The sequence below is a fragment of the Eschrichtius robustus genome, chromosome 2 (genome assembly GCF_028021215.1).
Source record: "Eschrichtius robustus isolate mEscRob2 chromosome 2, mEscRob2.pri, whole genome shotgun sequence".
Taxonomy (NCBI): Eukaryota; Metazoa; Chordata; class Mammalia; order Artiodactyla; family Eschrichtiidae; genus Eschrichtius; species Eschrichtius robustus.
The window spans coordinates 115,903,288-115,913,006 of NC_090825.1; the positions used below are offsets into that span (position 1 = coordinate 115,903,288).

At 38.5% G+C, this 9,719-nt stretch overlaps 1 long non-coding RNA gene across 2 annotated transcripts in view; it reads left to right on the top strand.

Annotated features, from left to right (window-relative positions):
• The window catches only part of LOC137759574 (uncharacterized), a 33,296-nt gene that overhangs the window by 1,490 nt on the left and 22,087 nt on the right, over positions 1–9,719 (top strand). For both annotated transcript variants that reach the window (XR_011073113.1, XR_011073114.1), the window contains exon 2: positions 2,548–2,656. This is a non-coding gene — a long non-coding RNA (uncharacterized lncRNA). The remainder of the gene's footprint in view (positions 1–2,547; positions 2,657–9,719) is intronic.

A 9,719-nucleotide genomic window follows, 5' to 3' on the forward strand; every position in this document is an offset into this window, starting at 1 on the left:
GCTAGGTTGCCTTGATTTTCTTTTCCTGCTCATTTTTATGTTTATAGTGTTGCTTCAGGTCCATGTGTGATGGCTTTACAGGCTTTCTAGACTAGCTCACAGGCTTTTCTTTGTGATTCATGCTGAAGTAAGCATGGTGACATCCCAGATAGAATTGCTGTTTGTTAACCTTTGAATCCTTGAAATTCGGTGATTACCAAGATATGCAACTTGGTTTTTTTAAAAATTTTTATTGCAGTATAGTTGACTTACAATGTTGTGTTAGTTTCTGCTGACAGCAAAGTGAATCAGTTATACATATATCTACTCTTTTGTAGATTCTATTCCCTTATAGGTCATTACGGAGTATTGAGTAGAGTTCCCTGTGCTATACAGTAGGTTCTTATTAGTTATCTATTTTATATATAGTAGTGTGTATATGTCATTCCCACTCCCCCAATTTATCCCTTTCCTCCCCTTTCCCCCTTGGTAACCATAAGTTTGTTTTCTACACCTGTAACTCTATTTCTATTTTGTAAATAGTTTCATTTGTACCATTTTTTTTAGATTCCACATATAAGTGATATAATATTTGTCTTTCTGTGTCTGACTTACTTCACTAAGTATGACAATCTCTAGGTCCATCCATGTGTCTGCAAATGGCATTATTTTGTTCTTTTTTTATGGCTGAGTAATATTCCTGCAATTTCTTTCTTAGAATATTCTAAATCCAGGCAGTTTAACTGTAGCCCTAAAAGCTTACTTGCCTAGTTGCTGCAAATTCACCATCTCTGCACTTAGAGTTGGAAATCAGTGTGTTAGAGACAAAAGCTGGCATGGATCTCTAGTAGAAGAGATTTGGGAGGAATAGAACAGGGATGCTATTTCCTTTGGCAAGGAGGAGGCCATGACCATTCAGTGTTCAGGAGGAACCTCCTGTAATATAACGGTGATAAAGATTTTTTTCAAAATGCAGAATATATAACCTCTCTAGGCACAGGTTGTCCTCTGAAAAATGAAGGATTTGTTCTTGATGACCTCAGAACTTTTCCTCCAGCTCTAACATTAGGTAATAATTTTAAATATGGGGTATAGGTGACATTCCTAGTAAATAGGTGGGGATTCAGGGGAAAGGAGAGGGATGGATTGTTTTGATGTTGAAAACACCTATAGCAGCTTGAGAACAAAGTGCTGTTAGGTACAGAATGAAATAATTGGTTGCTAATGTGGAGGCCAGTTTAGGAGTAGCCAAGTTGGAGAAGGCGGGAAGGGATGGTTGTGGAAAGGTTTGCTAAGGCAAACCCATGGCTCTTCTGGAAGTCAGTGGGGTTAAAAGAATTCTGGAGCTAGGAAGTCTTAGTGTTGAGGCTTCACTCTCCTCCTTACCTTGAACAAATCACTTCTTAAATCTTGCAGAATCTCAGTTTTCTTGTCTGTAAAATGGGGATCCCATCTATTTTGTTGGGACTATTGTTGGATTGAATAATTTGTGTGAAGTTCCTAGTACCATTTACAGCAAGCATGTGTCACCAGTGAATTTTAGTCCTCTTTTTAGTTTTTCCTAATTTGTTCTGTCCTCTTCTGCTGTTTTCTATACTCTTTCTATTGAGGATCTGTGACACTACTCACTTCATCATTCTCTAGCAGAAAATAAGTTTGAGAAACTAAAGGAAGAACAGATCCAAAGTACAATTCTTAGGGATTTTTTCCTTCTGGTGGAAAGAGGGGACCAGTAAAATAGGTCTGTGGGATATTATCTGCTGCTTCTATGGCTGGTGTGTTAATGATTGTTAGAAATTTAGAACTTTTCAGAGTTGGAGTTTAAAATATTGGGTATTTATAATCCTAACTATATTAGTAGAATGGATGACGTTTTCCTAGGTATCTTAGTAACTGCGTGTGTTTTCCCTAACCCCGTCCATCCATCAAAGAGTTACATATAGTATGTTGTTCAAAAAGAAAAAAAAAATGTTTCTTTGCCTAGAAAAATAAAAAAGTTTGAAAAATCTCTGGATTAGACTATCTCTAAAGTGCTTACAGGTTCATGAAGTAGAGGTCAATAATGTGTAGTCTGCCCTCAATTCTTGGCTGTACTTAAGCATAGTGAATTTAAGGACTGCAGTTCTGTAGATTCCATCTTTAAATAAATAAAAAAATCTTACAGTAAGTAAAAGTCTATGAAGAAGACCTATATGGTACAATATAAAACTCAAAGGATTGAAGATTTGTGTAAATTGACATAAGGCACAGTTGCTTAATTGTGGAGTGCAGATGTGTGTGAAAGTGACTTGAAATGGGCCAGTGTAAGGTATCATTTCCTCCCCTGTGGACACCTAGTGGTGAAATGTAACCTTTCAGTGGGAAGGGGGACTACAACTAAGGAATGACAGCAGTTTCCTCTCTGGATAACCAAACATCTTTACACTAATTTGTAGCCTTGTTAAATTAAGCAGATATGGACCATTAAATGCTTTACCTTATAATGATTTCCAACTTTAAGAAAATGCACATAGAGAACTTTTTTTCTCATTCTTTCAGCTCTAGAAAAATTTTTTTTTCTTTTTTTAGAATCCTTGTTCTAGGGAGCATTCACTAGCTGGAGTAGGTCTTCCCATAACACGAAAGAATAATTAGCAGAGTGAGATTGAGCCATGCCATTGGACCACCTGGGGAGGAGGTAAGTGCTTAATGTTTCCAGTGCTGCCTGTCTTGACTCAGTAGAGATCCTTGTAGAATAGCTAGACAGATGCTGATCTTTTAGTTCAATTCCGTAAATACTTACCGCGTACTAGTTTTCTGTCTAGCAGAGTGCTGGGGTAAGTGCTGAACATTCTTTTTAGAGGTAGTGCAGTCCTTAAATTTATGGTCTTTTTTTAGGGGAGAAAAGATATAGGAATGTTAAACAGATAGATAACTGTATAAAAGAAGTAGCTGTTTATAGGACTGAGGCAGAAATGAACAAATTGAGCCTGAAACACTTTGCTATATCAGTAAGAAAGGAAAGGAACAACAAGACTACTGGGGGTCTTTTTTTTTTTTTTTTAAGTACTTTTAATACCCCGATAGACTTTTTGTTTTTTTTATTGAGGTATAATTGACGTATAACATCATATTAGTTTCAGCTATACAACATGATTCGATATTTGTATATATTGTGAAGTGATCACAATAAGTCTAGTTAAAATCTATCACCATATATAGTTAAATAATTTTTTTTCTTGTGGTGAGAACTTTTAAGATTTACTCTCTTAGCAACTTGCAAATATGCAATATAGTATAATTAACTACGGTCACCATATTATACATTACATCCCCAAGACTGATTTATTTTATAACTGGAAGTCTGTATCTTTTTGATCCTCTTCACCCATTTCACTCAGCCCCTGTCACTCCCACTCCGTCACTCCCACCCCACCCCCAACCCCACCTCTGGCAGCCACCTATCTGTTCTCTGTATACATGAGCTTGTTTTTTTCAAGACTCCATATATAAATGAGATCATACGGTATTTGTCTTTCTCTGTCTGACTTATTTCACTTAGCATAATGCCTTCAAATTCCATCCATGTCATCACAAACAGCAGGAATTCATTTTTTTTTAATGGCTGAATAGTATTCCATTGTATATATACACCACATCTTCTTTATCCATTCATTCATCAATGGACACTTAGGTTGTTTCCATATCTTGGCTACTGTAAATAATGCTGCAGTGAACATGGAGGTGCATACATCTTTTCAAATTTCTGTTTTTGTTTTCTTTGGATAAATACCCAGAAGTAGAATTTCTGGATCCTATGGTAGTTCTATTTTTAATTTTTTGTGGAACCTTCATACTCTTTTCCATAGTAGCTGCACCAGTTTACATTTCCAGTCATAGTACACAAGTGTTCCCTTTTCTCCACATCTATGCCAAAACTTGTTATTTCTTGTCTTTTTGATAATAGCCATTCTACAGGTGTGAGGTGATACCTCACTGGGGTTTTGATTTACATTTCCCTGATGATTAGTGATGCTTAGCACCTTTTCATGTACCGTTTGGCCATCTGTGTGTCTTTGGAAAAATGTCTGTTCATGTCTTCTGCCCATTTTTTGATATTTTTTTGCTATTGGGTTGTATGAGTTCTTTATATATTTTGGGAACTAACTCCTTACCAGATATATGGTTTGCAAATATTTTCTCCCATTCAGTAGGTTGCCTTTTCATTTTGTTAATGGTTTCCTTTGCTGTGCAGAAGCTTTTTAGTTTGGTGTACCCCCCCCTTGTTTATTTTTGCTGTTATTGTTTTCGATTTTGGTGTCAAATCCCAAAAATCCAAGACTGATGTCAAGGAGCTTACTGTCTATGTTATCTTATATAAGTGTTATGGTTTCAGGTCTTAACGTTCGTGTCTTTAATCCATTTTGAGTTAATTTTTGTGTATGGTGTAAGATAGTGGTCCATTTTCATTCATTTGCATGTGGTTGTCCAGTTTTCCCAACACCATTTATGGAAGATACTGTCCTTTACTAATGCGGTCTTGTCAAAACTAAGCCAGTAGGAAAAGCCTGCCAAGGCCAAAGTTAGAAGAATTTGAGCATTAATAAGAATAATTGCAGTGAATTGAAGCACATTAAATAAGTTAAAATCCGTGAGTTCACAAAGACACCCAAGAAATCTCACTGGTCTCACCTTTGATTAATACTACAGATCTAACTCATCCTAAAATCCAGTACATAAAGAAGCCTTTCCCATATGAACTCTACCTCAGGGTAACTAGTTACTTGTTATGAGGGGAAGTTTCTCACTAGAGAGGTATTCCATATAAAAAAATGAAGAAAAGATAGAAGTAGAATAGTATACCTTTAATGAAATTAGAGATCTAGGTAATGATCATCAGTGGCTGCTAACATCACAAAAGAGCCAACCAGAATTATATACCCGCTGATGAACTAATCTTGTCAAAAAGCTTAACTTGAGTCAGACCAAGTGGGGATGGAAGAGAATGTTAAATGACATCATAAGAATGCAATCAGTGAAATGTAGAATGTAGGAGATTACAGGACTACAGGACAGGTGGCACAGTTTCTTCAACAAATAAATTGCAAAGCAGAGGAAAAAGAGGCAAGGAAACCTATAGTTTAAAAGAGACTTAAGGGGGCTTCCCTGGTGGCGCAGTGGTTGAGAGTCCGCCTGCCAATGCAGGGGACACGGGTTCGAGCCCTGGTCTGGGAGGATCCCACATGCCGCAGAGCAGCTGGGCCCGTGAGCCACAATTACTGAGCCTGCACGTCTGGAGCCTGTGCTCCACAAGGGGAGAGGCCGCGATAGTGAGAGGCCCGTGCGCCGCGATGAAGAGTGGCCCCCACTTGCCGCAACTGGAGAAAGCCCTCGCACAGAAACGAAGACCCAGCACAGCCATAAATAAATAAATAAATAAAAATTAAAAAAAAAAAAAAAGAAGAAGACTTAAGGGACATAACCAATATAGGGTATGGCCTTTATTGGCTCCTGACTCTTTAACAGTTGAAAAAGTTATGAGACTTCCCTGGCAGTCCAGTGGTTAAGACTCCACGCTCCCAGTGCAGGGGGCCCGGGTTCAACCCCTCGTCAGGGAACTAAGATCCTGCATGCCACGTGGCGTGGCCAAAAAAAAAAAAAAAAGTTTTTGAAAATATTGGGATAATTTGAACATTCAAGTTTTTGCCATTAAGGAGTTGTTAATTTTTTTCGATGTGATCATATTGTTATATTTTATAGAATAACCTTTTTAGAGTTACAATGTTAGAGTAAAATTATGATTTCTGGAATTTGCTTCAGAATAATCCAAAGGAAGATGGGAGAAAATATTAAAAGCTATAGTAAGTTCCTGAATTGAACATTAAAAAATTGAAAAATAAGAGTATAAGAATTTGAGTGAAACAGCCAGTGTGGGCTGAATGGCGAAGGCTTCATAGAAGAGGGTAGACCAAGGATACCTAAGATATGGAAAGGCAAGACTGAGGAGATGGCTAAAGGCAAGGGGGACGTAGACCAAGGCGTATGGCTTGAATTTAAGCAGTTAGACTAGTAAGGTAGATTGGTTTCCCATTTAGGAAATCTGTGGTTCTTAACCTTTTGGTCACAGATTCCTTCAAGAAATCAGTAAAAGCAATGGACCGTTTCCCCAGAAAAATTAATATTTGCAGTCTTGCATTTTATAATCAGTGGTTTATGGACCCCCTGAAGTCACTCACGTGGACTCCCCACTTCCCAACCATTGCCCCAAATCTCTACCCTCTGGGTCAGGGGCTCCAAGAACCTGTTTAAGAGCTTACGGTTTAGGTGGAACATTTCCTGTTTCCTGGGATCTCACTCAGCTTAATTATTAAAGGTTGGTTCAGCTGCAGTATTCTCTTTAGTGTGAAGATAGATTTCCATTTCCTGACTTACTGCAGCAGAAATGGGATTGATGGTGCATTGTAATTAGGTTTAACAATATGAAATTGGTGATATTCAACTGTTTTTGACCTACTAAAATGGCTGTTTCAATGGTTCTTTCTGTAAATGCTACATTACCTCCTTCACAGGTTGAATAATGTAGGTTGCCTTATAGCTCCTCTATTTAGGGCTTTCACTCATTTCATTGTTCTTCTGATACCAGAGGAAGGAAAGGTAGAGACATAGCCTTAACAAAGCAGCCTTAGGACTGGAGAATGGAGTCACAGTGGTATCTGAAATAGTGAAGGGTCTTTGCTTGAAGCAGTTTATTTTCAAATTTTGAGTTGTCTCTTTACTCCCGATCTTCTCATGTACCATTTGTAAGGACTTGCTTTTCTCTTTACTGCTCCTTCTTGCTATAGAATCCCTAGTATAAATGTTATACTTAAAATTAAGCCATCCCCACAGATTACTTATTAAAGGTTATCTTAAGAATGAAGTGTGGAGCAAAGCACAGAATTGATATCTTGTTCTCCCTGGTAATTGATGCATTGATTAAGACACAAGACTTACGTAGTATCCCTACCAATAATGTGTACATGACGCTGAGCACAAGGAAATCAGCAAGTGAATCTGAACAAAGGGCTCTTCTGTAAAACAAATGGCCTGTACCCTTCAAAACTATCAACATCATGAAAAGACAAAAAGGCAAAGGAACTATTCTTAGGAAAAGGAACTAGAACTAAATGCCATGTGCAATCTTTGATTTGACCTTAGATGAAAAAGTTGAGACAATCAGGGAAATTTTTATATGGACTATATATATGGTAGTTGTATATCAGTGCTAAATTTCCTGATTATAATATTTGCGGGGAGAACGTTAAGAGTGCTGAAACATTTAGGCTGAAGTGTCATGATGTTCAGAAAACATTAATAGAGTGAACACACACAAGTGTGAGAGTGCAAATGTGGCAAAATGCTAATTGAATCTAGGTGAATGGTGTTTTATGTGTGTTCATTATACCGGTCTCTTAATTTTCTAAGAATAGGTTTGAAATAAAAAGTTGAGTAAAAACTCCACTTGGGTGAATTTTTTCAAGAGAGTCAGCAACAGAATTGGAATTTATACCTAGGAAGTATAAAAGAGGGTTGCGCATTTATTCTGGTCATTGGTATTCCCCCTTTGCTGGCCCAGGAATACCTCAGGCCACATTTTTAGTCCTCTAAACATTACTATTAATTTCTCCTTGAATTCTTTTCCTAATTAAGACTTATCTTTTACCAGTTAAGTTCTAATTTCTGGGTTTGGTTTGTTGCCCCTAGAACTCTTGACAGATGAGAGTATAATCTATACATAAAAATTAAGGCCTTTCTCTCTCAAGCGGAGAAACCAAACCACCCAAGAGTTTTGGACAGTGGGAGAGACTGATTTGACAAAAGATTTGAGTGCTTAAGTGCTAAGCATTGTTCTAATGTTGGAAAATAGCAGTGAACAAGTTTCTGGCCTCTTGAAACTTAAAATGGTGGGTCTTAGTCCGTTCAGGCTGCCATAACAAAATAACGCAGGCTGGGTAGCTTATGAACAAAATTTATCTTGCAGTTCTGAAGGCTGGGAAGTCTGAGATCGGGGTGCCAGCATGGTCAGGTGAGGGCCCTCTTCCAGGTCATAAACTTAAATGTGTCCTCATATGGTGGAAGGGGATCAGGGATTTCTAGAGCCCCTTTTATTGATCTACCACCTCCCAAAGGCCCCACCTCCTAATAGCATCACCGTAGGAGTTAGGATTTCAACATAGGGATTTGGGGGACCTAAAAATTCAGACCATAGCAATGGGGGGAAAGACAAATTAGGTGGTAATAACTGCTGTGGAGAAAGAGTAGGGTAAGGATAGGAAATGACAGGGACTTGAAGGCAGCATGTTTTATGACATTTCAAAACCTTATGACTAAATTAAAAAAAAAAAAAACCTTATGACTTATGAAAAAAGTGAGGGATGAGTCAGGTAGAAATCTGTGGGAAGACTGTCCAAGCAGGGTCAAAGTGCAGTAGGAGAGTAGGGGAAAAGAAAGGTATTGAGGGGTCAGATCACGTGTTGTACTGTTGTGTAGCAAGGGTGGAGTTTTAAGTGGGGAAGACAACTGGAATAATCCCAGGAAGTTTTCCTTTTGGAACCTATCAAGCACTTGTCACCACAAAAGGAAGACTGTATCTGAATTTAAATTTTTGTTCAAGGCTACTTGTGCTGATTATTAGTTTTATTAGTAGGTAACCGAAATACTACTATATTAACCACTCATGGCACAGCTTGAGACAGTTATCTGTGGGTACCTGCCCAAGCAGCTCTTCTCCCCACCTCTCTAATAAAACCCATTTTGTTCAGGGCATGCTTGGCTCCTCTCACTGATCTCAAAGATGAATCTTGAATAATATAAACCAGTAGTTCTGAATTGGGGTGCTTTGGAAATGCTTGAGAGGCTTAGTTATCAAATGATTGGTAAACACTAGACGCATTTAGTGAACAAGGGCCAACCAGAGATGCTAATTATCTTCCCCAGCATGCCACAAAACAATCCTTCATAAAGAATTACTGCACATCCCACAAGGTTCCCACCAAGTGGTCATGTGGCTGAAAATTTGAACCTATTATTTCTCATATGAAACCTCAAGAAGCTTTTAAAAGGGTGTTAATAAACAATTTTCCAGAAACGTAATTATCACGTAAACAATCTCAATTTTTTTAAAAAATTTATTTATTTTTGGCTGTGTTGGGTCTTCCTTGCTGCGTGCGTGCTTTCTCCAGTTGCGGTGAGCGGGGGCTACTCTTCGTTGCGGTGCGTGGGCTTCTCATTGCGGTGGCTTCTCTTGTTGCGGAGCACGGGCTCTAGGCGCGCGCGCTTCAGTAGTTGGGGCACGAGGACTCAGTAGTTGTGGCTTTTGGGCTCTAGAGCACAGGCTCAGTAGTTGTGGCGTACGGGCTTCATTGCTCCGTGGCATGTGGGGACTTCCCGGACCAGGGCTTGAACCCTTGTCCCGTGCATTGACAGGCGGATTCTTAACCACTGCGCCACCAGGGAAGCCCTTAATTTTTAAGAAATAAACTTAAATAATTCTTAAAACTTCTGAGTTCTAAGATGCAGTCACCTTCCTGGTTCTGAAGTTGTTAGCATGTGATATTTAGAACTACATAGAGAAATTAGGACAAGGCAAGTCACTGAGGATGAAAAAGCAAAACTATAGAAAGAATCTGGGTTCCTGTTATTATTGAGCCACTGAAATCACCTTAGGACTTAATACTAGACGTGTTTCATTACTGTAAGCCAATTCTGGTTGGACTTATTTA